Here is a 13023-nt window from a genome sequence, read left to right as displayed (position 1 = left end):
ACTCACTCTGTTGTTGTCATTTTATATGTTCACACGTGATACAATTAAATGTTTTTTCGTACGTATTAAGAATTAATTTAATATTTCTGCCCCTTCCGTTTATATTGAAACATCTATTGACTCACTCTTCCATCGTCACACGTGTCTCAGAGGAAATGAAGCTAATTAGAAAAAACTCACATAACCACAAAAACGGAAAATATCGCGGGGTGAAGGTGGTGATCACAGGTGTGTTGAAGGGCGGACCTACGTGATATATTAGCTGGGTGGTGCTCCTCCTTCAGGTTACCTGGCGCTCTTGGGACAGGAACATGAATTCAGGTGGAAATAACACGTCACGCGAGAGAGACTCCACCTGCCAATTTAAGGAGGACTCGACCTGCCACATTAAGGAGGACTCGACTTGCCACACTAAGGAGGAGCCAACCTGCCACACTAAGGAGGACTCGACCTGCCACACTAAGGAGGACTCGACCTGCCACACTAAGGAGGACTCAACCTGCCAACTTGCCACACTGAGAGGTCAACCCTGCCACATTAGGAGGACTCAACCTGCCAACTTTGCCACACTAAGAGAGACTCAACTTGCCCATTAAGGAGGACTCAACCTGCCACACTGAGGAGGATCAGCCTGCCACACTAGGAGGACTCAACCTGCCACACTAAGGAGGACTCAGCCTGCCACTAAGGAGGGGCTCAACCTTGTACCCACACCAGGAGGACTCAACCTGCCACACTAAGGAGGACTCAACCTGCCACACTAAGGAGGACTCAACCTGCCCACACTAAGGAGGACTCAGCCTGCCACACTAAGGAGGACTCAGCCTGCCACACTAGGAGGACTCAACCTGCCCTAAGGAGGACTCAGCCTGCCACACTAGGAGGACTCAACCTGCCACACTAAGGAGGACTCAACCTGCCACACTAAGAAGGACTCAACCTGCCAGCTTGCCACACTAAGGAGGAGTCAACCTGCCACACTAAGGAGGACTCGACCTGCCAAATTAAGGAGGACTCAACCTGCCACACTAAGGAGGACTCAACCTGCCACACTAAGGAGGACTCAACCTGCCACACTAAGGAGGACTCAACCTGCCACACTAAGGAGGACTCAGCCTGCCACACTAAGGAGGAGTCAACCTGCCACGGAGTTGGAGCGAGTTATCTTGGATCTCTGTCATCCAGCGAACCCAACCGGAGGGACACGACAGCCCGAGGCCCCAGTCAATCTGAAAGACACCTCGCCAGGAGAGCACGTTTTAAGATAACCCTTTTAGCTAGAGGGAATCCATCCAACTAGTTGAAGTCATGAAGGAGGTCCTCATCAACCACGACGACACCGCCAGGAGGACCTAGCGAGCACCCCAGAGTCAACTACTGGATACGACAGAACCACATGGATTCGGACTGAAGGAATCACGGAGGAACGATGAGTGACACTAAGTGACTGAATAACGTGAGAAGCTGAGGCAGGAAAACCCAGGTAGTCAAAATACACAACCAACCAAAAGGAGCCATTCACCAAGAAGAACCCAGCCAGAAGGACCCAGTCAGAAGGACCCATTCAGAAGGTCCCATCCAGAAAGATCCATTCATCAAGAAGGTCCTATCCAGAAAGTCCCATCCAGAAGGACCCATTCACCAAGAAGGACCCAGACAGATGGACCTATGCACCAAGAAGGACACCATCCAGAAGGACCCAGCCAGAAGAACCCATTCACCAAGAAGGACACCATCCAGAAGGACCCATCCAGAAGGACCCATCCAGAACGACACATTCACCAAGAAGGACCCAGCCAGAAGGATCCATTTACCAAGAAAGACCAAGCCAGAAGAACCCATTCACCAAGAAGGATCCATCCAGGACACCATCAGAAGGACCCATCCAGAAGGGACACCATCCCAGAACGACACATTCACCAGGACCAGCCAGAAGAACCCATTCACCAAAGAAGGACCCATCCAGAAGAACACCATCCAGAAGAACCCATTCACCAAGAAAGACCAAGCCAGAAGAACCCATTCACCAAGAAGGACCATCAAGAAGGGAGCCATTCACAAGAAAGACCCAGCCAAGAAGAACCCATTCACCAGAAGGACACCATCAGAAGAACCCATTCACAAGAAAGACCAAGCCAGAAAGACCCATTCACCAAGAAGGACCCATCCAGAAGGACCCATCAAAACCCATTCACCAAGAAAGGACCTGTCAGAAGAACCCATTCACCAAAAGAAAGGGCCAGCCAGAGACACATTCACCAGAAGGACCCCGTCCAGAAGGGCCATTCACAAGAAAAGACCAGCCAAGGAAGAACCCATTCACCAAGAAGGGACACCATCCAGAAGGACCCATTCTCACCAGAAGGACCCAGCCAGAAGGACCATTCAGAGAGGACACATTCACCAGAAGGACCCAGCCAGAAGAACCCATTCACCAAGAAGGACATCCAGAAGGGCCATTCACCAAGAAGGACCCAGCCAGAAGAACCCATTCACCAAGAAGGACACCATCCAGAAGGACCCATCCAGAGGACCCAGCCAGAAGAACCCATTCACCAGAAGGACCCATCCAGGGACCCATTCACCAAGGACCCAGCCTGAAGGACCCATTCACCAAGAAGGACCCATTCACCAAGAAGGACCCATCCAGAAGGACCCATCCAGAAGGACCCATTCACCAAGAAGGACCCATCCAGAAGGACCCATTCACCAAGAAGGACCCATCCAGAAGGACCCATTCACCAAGAAGGACCCATCCAGAAGGACCCATTCACCAAGAAGGACCCAGCCGAGAACACCCATCCACAAAGGAGTATCCAACTTAACAGTAAGGAGTCAGCAAATAGCGCGGGGCTGGCCAGGTCAACCAAGTCAGGCAGAAGGACCCCGCCACCCAGGGGTTACGTCCTCCTAGCAGGACTTGCCCACCCAGGAAATCACGTCCACCTAGTAAGAACCAAGCTAAATATGGAGGCTTGGTAAGCTAGAAAGACGGACGCAGCCAGCTAAGAGGTCGCCAGGTGTGGACGCCTAGCTGTCCCCCGGGGCGACCCACTCCATCAAGCGGCCTCCGTGCCTCATTGGCCCAACACCAGCTTTGGACCTGGCCTCTAGGGGGGTCCTTGGTTCCGACCTGTACGGGTCCTTGGCCTCAGCTCAACAGCGTCTGGAGCCCACACTTGTGGTCGCTGAGGTCCACTTGAGGCCTCCACTCACACTTTTCGAGGTCCTCCTTCAGCAGTTCAAGATGGAACCTGAAGAATTTGACTTGACACTCGTGCTGGGTAGTCCCTGTTACATGTAAATATAAGGAAGGGATCAGGGAGAGTGACAGGGGAGGGCCTCGTTGTACCAGTACACGGAGACTCTACAACAATACGTCTAATCACATCTCTGCCTCCATGATCGTCCTGTTTCTCTTTGTATAACGTGATGACCGCCTCATGACACGGCGTTCTACCCGCTGGCGCTGTCTGTCATATACTCCTTTTGTGAGCGAGTGTTAAGATAACAGTCGTCAACGGGTTATAGTCTCTCTCTCTCTCTCTCTCTCTCTCTCTCATCATTTGTATGTTGGGGTGGTTAAGGGGTGTGTGTGTGTGTGTGTGTGTGTGTGTGTGTGTGTGTGTGTGTGTGTAAAACTAATATCCCAACCATAAAAGAATAACACTACAGGCCAAAGGCAGGCGGACGTTTGCCTGGCGTTGTTTTATGAATGTTTCTTTTACGGAATAGTATTGAATGCCAGACGCTGTTGATTGCTCAGACTGGTGTTGCTGAAGTGGCCGGTCAAATAGGCCCCAGTCCTAACAATCCCCAGCTTCATCACGGGCCCCTATCATAATGAACACTAGTCGCATATGAGGTCCTATCTTAAAAGTAGGGTTACGTTAGGTTTGGTTGCATTAGGTTTACTTACATTAGGTGAGGGTAATTACGGTAGGATAAAATTCATTAAGACTAGGGGACCAGCTGATCTGCGACCATAAAAAGACAAATAAAAACGAAAATATGTCTAAAGTTCTACAATAAATCTCGCGGGGTAAATTTCCTCTCGCCCAACTTGTGAGTCATCCCGAATTACATAGTCGACCCTGTAAACTCGCCTCCGTTTTCTCTTATGGACTACGCTACGGGTGCTGATCACTAGATGGCTCTTGAAATATGTATCACGGCTTTTCGTTAAAATAAATTAAAGTTCTCGTTTCTTTATGTTATTTGCTGTGTTTATTTATTTATTATCATGAGTTTTGTTTGTTGTTTAAATACATTAATTAGAGTGTTATTCTATGGAATTGTATCTGACCGCATTATACATATGGTAATTCTTTGTTCATATGTCTACTAGTATAAAGTATATGGAAATGTATATTCCAACGTCTTTATTCATTTACAGAAAGGAGAATATATCCTGCGTGCCTTTGTCAAGCCTGATCTATCCTCACTCACGCTAAACGTAGCTAATTTAACCCTGCCGACGGAAGGAGGTCAGTGGCCTGTGTAAGATGCCCCCATTGTTCTTGATTGTTTTGTCAAGGGATGTTTTGAAGTCCCAGTACTGTTCGTGGTTCCACAGATTGGCCTGGGAGACGGTTCCATAGTTCTATCACCCTCTGTGCGAAGAAATATTTTATATGTTCGCTCTGCATGAATGTTTTAATTAGATCTGTCGTGTTGTGTCTTGTCTGAAGGGATGTTAGTCCTAAGCCCTCAGTCTGCTTGAATAATCGAGATGAAGTAGTTCCGGAGTCATCTTAATTCAGTTCTACTCCAACCCTAATAAACGTCTCCTTTCCTAATCATTAGCATTGGAGACCATTAATACAGAGGCGCAATAGAACTGAAGCCCATTAAGACTGGGCCTCAGTTTTAATATTTAAGTTGGGGCCTATTAGGACAGGGGCACACTTAGACTGGGATCTATTAGGACTATAGACTATTTGATCAGCCTGGGTTTAGCTTCGTAATAAAGTAATCATTGTACTTATGATTTAACAAACGTGTACTGCTCTCACTAAAGACAGACAGGGAGTAAGGTGACTGTCACGACCTCTGGGTTACGTGTTATTGTGTGGCTGAAACGAGGTACTTGGCGGAGACAATTACCACCATCACTACTACCACTACACTACCACCACTACTACCACCACTACTACCATCACTACTACCGCCACTACTACTACCCTTACCACTACTACCACCACTACTACCATTGCCACCATTACCCTTATCATTACTGCCACTACCTCCACTTCTACTATCATTATCACCCTTACCATAACTAGCACTATCATTACCACTACTACCACTACCATTACCACCATTACCCTTGCCACTATTACCATTACCACTAGAATTACGCCCACTACTCCCACTACTATTCATACCATTACTACCACTCCCATTGCCACTCCTATCACTGTCACCACTATCATTAATACTACTATCACTACCATTAATAGCCTACCATTACATTCGTCACCATAACTAGTACTCCCACTATCACCATCACTATAACACACAGTCACCTCTCACCACCACCACCCCCCACACACACACCTTCACCACCCACTTTACTTCATCCACCATCACATCTCCACTACACACCCGTATCATCACACCTCTACCATACACTTTTCCAAAACCTCCACCACCACCACCACACACCTTCCCAAAACCTCCTCCTCCCCCACCACACACCTACTACACACCTTCCTAAAACCACCACCACCACCACCTCCACACACCCACTACACACCTTCCCAAACCTCCCCCACTACCACCACCACACACCCACTACACACCTTCCCAAAAACCCCACATTACCTCACAGCTTCCCCGCCACAGTATCACGCCACCCGGATTGTTTATAGCCACAACAAAGACCATCTAAGAGGCCAAACACCAGCACAGGGTCGCGACACTAAGGTTCTTACGATAAATATTCCTCGTGAGTGAAAATATGAAAGAGTGTTCACCTGTATCATAAAAATAACATTAAATTCACACTGAGACTTTACCTTAAACTGCATAGCTACTTAACGTCAGTCAGGAGAAAATTAAGACTCTCTTAGTACCTCATGCAGTTAAGGAGACAAAATTAACATAAAGGAACTTGAGGGAAAGATTCTGTGTGTTGATTTTGCCTGATGTTAAATGAATGTATCTAGTTAAGGTTGAGCCTCAGTGTTATTTTAATGGTATTTTGGGGTGGGTCTCCTAACTGTTGCTAAATGAAAATATCTTGGTAAGGAGTAAACTTTCCTGAAACGTATTCAGTGTAAATCTGATGCCATATTTTGTTGAATATTATCTTCACACTTGGGCTGAAATCCACCAGTTACGAACATTCTCATATTGTAACCTACGAGAAGTTGGTGAGGGAGGGAAGGAGGGAGAGCGTCACCAAGGAGCGCCTCGTCGACGTCGTCCCCACAAAATCCATAGTATCGCCAGCCATGTTTGTACAGGCGGGTCCTCAGCCACCATTTTGACTCAATATACTTGCAAATGGAGGGAGAGGAGCGGTGCCTTGATCCCTCTTACCTCTCACTGGCTCTCACTCCCTCTCCCAGGCCCTTCACATCCTCCTCTCCCTATAGCTGGCTGCCTCGCACTCACTCACCGCATGGGGCTTGTAAGAGACTGGAGCTTCCTTTCTTGATTTTTTTTTCACTCTATCTTATTCTCTACTCTCCCTGGCTCTCACACTCTGGTTGGCTTAATGACTCTTACTCTCCCTTTCCCTGTCTTGATGGATCTTTCACTCTGTCTCCTTGGGATGAAGTCGTACGGTTAAATCTCTCTCTCTCTCTCTCTCTCTCTCTCTCTATTTCCCTTATTTTTCTTCTTCTCTATTATTATGACCAGTTACTTCTCTATTTCCATTATTTTTCTTCCCCATCTTTTTCTGTCTTCTCCTCTTCTTCTTTTCCCTCATCCTCTTGCTCCTTCCATTTTTCATCTTTCTCCACTTCTTCCTCATCTTTTTCCTCTTTCTCTTCCCTCTTTTCCACCCATACGCGCGTATGCATCCACACACACACACACACACACACACACACACACACATACACACACACACACACACATACAACACATATACACACACACACACACACACATATACACACTCATATATATATATATATATATATATATATATATATATATATATATATATATATATATATATATATATATATATATATGTATATATATAAATGGTTGCTCTCGTGTCAGATGCTGGACGGCCTCTGGGCCACCTGGGTGTGAAGTCCTTGAAGGTGTAGAAGCTGTCATCAACAAAACAACCACACCTGAAGTTAACGAGCTGTATGATCCTGTGTTAAGGAATAATCCAATAATATCGAACACCTCGCCAGTTGCACTGGCCAACCATCACACACACACACACACACACGCGCGCGCGCATTAATTAGTTAACTTTATCTAAAGTATCATGAAATTTTAAGTCGTCATTATCCCTCCCCTACATCGAAGACCTGCACTGCGTCTCATTTTACTCTCAAACAGTAAAGTTTGTGGCATCCCTCGTCGGTTGCTACACCTGTACGTTCCTCTTGTCAATAAAACTGTTCAGTTGAAAACTTGGCTCAGGGAATGTATGGTCGTCTGCTATGGAAGGCTCGGTGAGGTGCTGAATAGGTTGGTGTCACGGATGGAGAGAGAGAGAGAGAGAGAGAGAGAGAGAGAGAGAGAGAGAGAGAGATAGATTCTTACTCTGTGGCTCATTATATCTATACCAGGTTCTCTCTCTCTCTCTCTCTCTCTCTCTCTCTCTCTCTCTCTCTCTCTCTTTTACTGAGACAGGAAGCACAAGGTATAGACAGACCTTCCGAAATTCAAGCCTACCTTTGAGAGACTGGGCATGCAAATGTTACAAAGCTTGTGAAAGAGAGAAAGAGAGAGAGTGAGTGAGTGAGTGAACTAAGGTTTAACTCTAGCGTGTCATTTGTCTCCTTTCCTCTTTCTTTTCTCTTTTCGTTTTATCTGTGCTTCCTCGTTTTATCATCCCTTCACTCTATCTCTCGATTCTTTACACTTGCGTTTGATTAAGTGTTTTTGTTTTGTTATTTCTGTGTATTTGTTAATAATTTGGTTTATTTGATTATTTTTTATCGTGTTTGTTTGTTGATTCTCTTGTTTAGTTGTGTTTATTTGTTGTATATTTTGTTTATTTGTTGTCTATTGTTGTCTATTGATTATTTTTTGTATTTAGTTTTTTTTTTCTTTATTTGTTATATCTTTTTATGTTTGTATATTTGTTATTGTTATATTGTGTGTAATTTATGTGGTTATCTTTTCCTCCTCTATCTTCTTCTCCATCTACTTCTTCTTCCTCTTATTCCATCTATTTCCTCTTCCTCTTATTCCATCTACTTCCTCTTCCTCCTATCTCCTTTCCATCTATCTCCCTCTTATTCTTTTTACTTCTTTCTACTGTATTTACCTGTACATACTTCTTGCTCCTCCACTCATTTCCTTTTCCACCTATTTCCTCTCTTACTTTCTCTCCCATTTACTTCCTCTTCTATCTGTTCCCCTTTCTTTATCTGCTTCCTCCTCCACCTACCTCCTCTCTTACTTTCTCTCCCATTTACTTCCTCTTCTATCTGTTCCCCTTTCTTTATCTGCTTCCTCCTCCACCTACCTCCTCTCTTACTTTCTCTCCCATTTACTCCCTCTTCCATCTGTTCCCCTTTCTTTATCTGCTTCTTCCTCCACCTACCTCCTCTTTACTTTCTCTCCCATTTACCTCCTCTTCTATCTGTTCCCTTTCTTTATCTGCTTCCTCCTCCATCTACCTCCACTCTACTTTCTCTCCCATTTACTCTTCCATCTGTTCCCCTTTCTTTATCTGCTTCCTCCTCCACCTACTCCTCTCTTACTTTCTCTCCCATTTACTTCCTCTTCTATCTGTTCCCCTTTCTTTATCTGCTTCCTCCTCCACCTACCTCCTCTCTTACTTTCTCTCCCATTTACTTCCTCTTCTATCTGTTCCCCTTTCTTTATCTGCTTCCTCCTCCACCTACCTCCTCTCTTACTTTCTCTCCCATTTACTCCCTCTTCCATCTGTTCCCCTTTCTTTATCTGCTTCTTCCTCCACCTACCTCCTCTTCTCCCACCACCAAGAGAAAACGGCACTTTGAGGTAATACTATAAAAGCCAACACTTATAAACACCTTACCTGAGACAAATCAATTAACCTGCATCATTACTCCCGCACACCTGTAATAAACACGTCACTCCGTCAAGACCGTGTATATTATAGGAGATTTTTGTGATACAATTTATTCAGGTAAATTTGCTGTGAATTTGGTGGGGGTATTAGAGAGTGCCAAGCGACTTTCTCTCTAAAGCTCAGTGGCACTAAGGTTGAAAAGCCCATTGAGTAAACACTGAGGATTATTCTATTAGCCGGCCGTGGACTTTACTGCCGAGGAAGCGAAACTGGCACTAGCAGACGGGGGCAACAAGGGCGGGTCTGGCGTACACCGAACCTCGCCACCTATTTTGATAGGATGATCGGCCGGAATCCCACACACAAAAGGTTTATAATTGGAATGTTGTGCGGCTGTGGCCCAAAAAGATTTAGTTTTATCTAAGGTTTTCAGACCAGTTCCACAATATTTCGTGGGCTGGGGGAGTTTTATACCGTGGGAGCTCTCTGGCCTGAGTCTAGTTTTGGCCAGAGAAGATATGAGGATCACCTGAAGAATAGACACCCCAGGTTACTTTACCGGATAATTAAGCACCCTACAGGTAAACTAACCTACCTAACCTAACCTAACCTAACCTAACCTAACCTAACCTAACCTAACTTAACCTGATCTAACTTTTACTTAACCTCATCTAATATAACCTAAGATAACATATCTCACCACAATAATTATCATAAATTAACGTAACTTAACCTAAGATAACTTAACCTAATCTATCCTAACCTAACCTAACCTAAGCTAACCTAACCTGACCTAGCTTTAATTTAACTTAACCTAACCTAACCTAACCTAGCTTTAATTTAACTTAACCTAACGTAACCTAACTTAACCTAACCCCACAGTTAGGGTGTTTAATCAAGTGAAATAAGCTGGGGTGTCTAATGTTCAGGTGATCCAGAGATGGTTGTACTGGGGTAGTGAACTACAGTGTTGTGTTATTGGTACTGAAGGAGAAGAGTGTCCCCCACACCCCCCACCACCCCCACCCCACTTCCCCCCCAACCCCCACGCGGAGATGACCAAGTTGTTTGTATGTTTGTTTGTTTGTTTGTCTCTAACCCTGGTTCTAGCAGTTTCTTTTTTCTTGTTTTCTTGTTTCTCTTTTTTATCTTACATTTTATTGTTCTTTTTTTATTGATCTTGATTACTTTCTTATTTTTTCTATTCTTTTTTCCTCTCTCTCTCTCTCTCTCTTTCTCTCTCTTTCGTCTACGAGTATTTTGGACCAATTTACTGTCTATTTCTTGGGTTACCTATTATCTATTACGTATCTATCGACTGCCTATTTTTCACCTGTCTAATCTTCTGTTTCGATCATCGTTCCCCGTCTCGTGATCACTTGTGGCTTCTGCTGATGAATACATAAAAGGTAATTGTTGGTGGTAGTTTCTGTGGCTGGTAGTTTCTTAATTAAATAGGTGCTGGTATTAATAGACCCCAGTTCTAAAAGGTGTCAGTTCTAATAAGCCCCGTTTTTATTGGGCCCTAGTTCTAGTAGGTCCCGTTTCTAATGGGACCCAGTTCTAATATTAGGCCAAACCCAAAAGAGCTCTTCTTTTATTGGTCTGGTTTATAATCGACTCTGAAGCACTCCATTCCTAATAGACCTTTGTCTTAATAAACCCTAGTTCTAAGAGACCCGGTTCTAAAAGGCTTCACATAAAATAGGTTTCAATCCTAATCGGACAATATGTAATAGGTACCAGTCCTAATAGGCCCCAGACTCAAATAGGCACTCAAATACTCTAGATAGGAGAGGGGAGGGGAGGGGGGTAAATTAGGTTACCTTGGAGGATCTTTTATGACAGGACCCTATCCCCAACCTCAGCCCCTACCTACCCACCCTCTCACTCCCTATGATGTAAGCGCTTGTCAACACCAGGACGACGAAGAAGGTCACCACTCAGGACCCTCTCCATCAGAGTTGCTGCTGCTGCTGCTGTTACTACTGCAGGGGAAGACCTGCCATCTCCTGGGAGGCTGAGCCATGCAAATATAAACTTTGTATCGAGGGGAAGTGAGGGGAGCGTCCTGTTGAGGGGAGCAACTCAAAGGGAAAATTTGTGCTTTTGCGAGGGAGTGACTGAGGGAAGAAATATCAGTTTGGGACTAGTGGTGAGGGGAGGCTGGTGTGTGTGTGTGTGTGTGTGTGTGTGTGTGTGTGTGTGTGTGTGTCGACCTGTGGTGCAATGGTCAGCATGCTCGCCTTGTAAGCGAGCGGACCCGTGTTCGATCCCCGGGCAGGGTGAAACTATATGGGCAAGTTTCTTTACGCCATTTGCCTCTGTCTATCTAGCAGTAATTGGGATCCTGCATGTTAATCAATTTGCGGAACGTGATCCGGGGTAATGGTTAGCCAGTGCAGTTGGCGAGTTGTCTGGTCTTCTAGGACTATTCCTTGACACTGGGTCATGCAAATCGTTAACTCAGGGTGTGGTTGTCGTGTTGGCGACAGCTTCTACACCTTTAACAAATTCACGCCTAGGTGAACCTTGGGCCGGCCATCCTCGTCACACGAGGGTCAACCATTATGTGTGTTTGGTGCGTGTGCGTGTGCGCGTGTGTGTGTCGTCCAAACAACCAAAAATAAACCATAAAGATGCAATGGAAACTCTTTTTATATCACAAATCCTATAGTTTATCATTTACTTCTCCTCCTTCCCTTCTCCTCCTCCTCTTCATTCCCTCCTTTTCCTCCTCCTTCTTCCCTTTTCCTTCTCCTCCTCCTCTTCCTTCTTCCCTTCTCCTTTTCCTCCTTCTCCTTCCCTTTCTCCTCCTCCTCCTCCTCCTCTTGTGCGACACCTGTGAGTCAGAAAAAAAGGATTGAAAGAAAATCTGTGTTGTGCCTCCCCTACGACCTCCTTTATCTGTCTCACTTCCCTCTCTCTCTCTCTCTCTCTCTCTCTCTCTCTCTCTCTCTCTCTCTCTTACTTATATTCTTTGCCCATCTATAATTCTTTACTCTTCATCTCTTCCTCCTCCTCTTCCACGCTACTTCCTCCCAGTGTTCAAGTTCCTCTGCATCTATTCCTCCTTCTCCCTTGCCTTCCTCCTCTCTCCTCTCTTCTCCATCCATCTTTATCTTCCTTTTCCTTGCATCTCTTCCTCCTGCTTGTTAGACCCTTTTCCCTCCTTACCACCCATCCGCTTCCTGCTCCCCACCCTCCCCCAGCCCCAGCCTCCCTCTCCTCCTCACCACCCCTATTATTCTCCCCTTCTCTGCTCCACCATCCTTCCCCTTTCTTTCCTCTCCCCGCCTCCCCACCCTTTCCTCCTACTATCCTCTCCTTCCTCCCCACCTCCCCCTTCACCTTCCTATTTTCTCCTCCCCTCCTCCCCCCCCTCCTCTTCTATTCTCTCCTCATTACCATCTCTCCCCTTCCTACTTCCCACTCCTCAGATTCCTACTCTCCTCTCCCCTCCTCTCCACAACTTCCCCCTTCCTATTCTTCCCCACCCTTCGCCATCCTACTCCCTTGCCTCTGTTTTACTCTCCTTCCTTACTCCTTGTTCTTCTTATTCCTACTATCCCTTCCTTCCTCGCTACCCCTCCTCTTTCTCCTCTCTCTTCCCACCTCTTCCAATTCTCTTTTTCTTCCTCCTACTCCCACCTCCTTCTTTACTACCCCTCTCAACCCCCCTTTCTTACTCACCCCTCTGGAGGAGTTTTTGCCGTGGAGGGGAAAAAGGTTGGCGTCGTCAGTGGGTCATTAGGGTGAGTAACGAGGCCGTGTGAGTTACCCATTTGTCACCCACGTCACCACCACCACAGGTGACC

General features: G+C 45.8%; 1 non-coding gene across 1 annotated transcript; it reads left to right on the top strand.

Annotated features, from left to right (window-relative positions):
• The first annotated feature begins 11420 nt into the window (after positions 1-11420).
• Trnat-ugu lies at positions 11421-11494 on the top strand. The gene has a single exon. It is a non-coding gene; the product is annotated as a tRNA-Thr (tRNA).
• Positions 11495-13023: the final 1529 nt, after the last annotated feature.

Source organism: Homarus americanus, unplaced genomic scaffold (genome assembly GCF_018991925.1).
Source record: "Homarus americanus isolate GMGI-L3 unplaced genomic scaffold, GMGI_Hamer_2.0 scaffold51859, whole genome shotgun sequence".
Taxonomy (NCBI): Eukaryota; Metazoa; Arthropoda; class Malacostraca; order Decapoda; family Nephropidae; genus Homarus; species Homarus americanus.
Note: the sequence above shows the minus strand (reverse complement) of the source record. Positions and strands in the feature narration are given on the sequence as shown.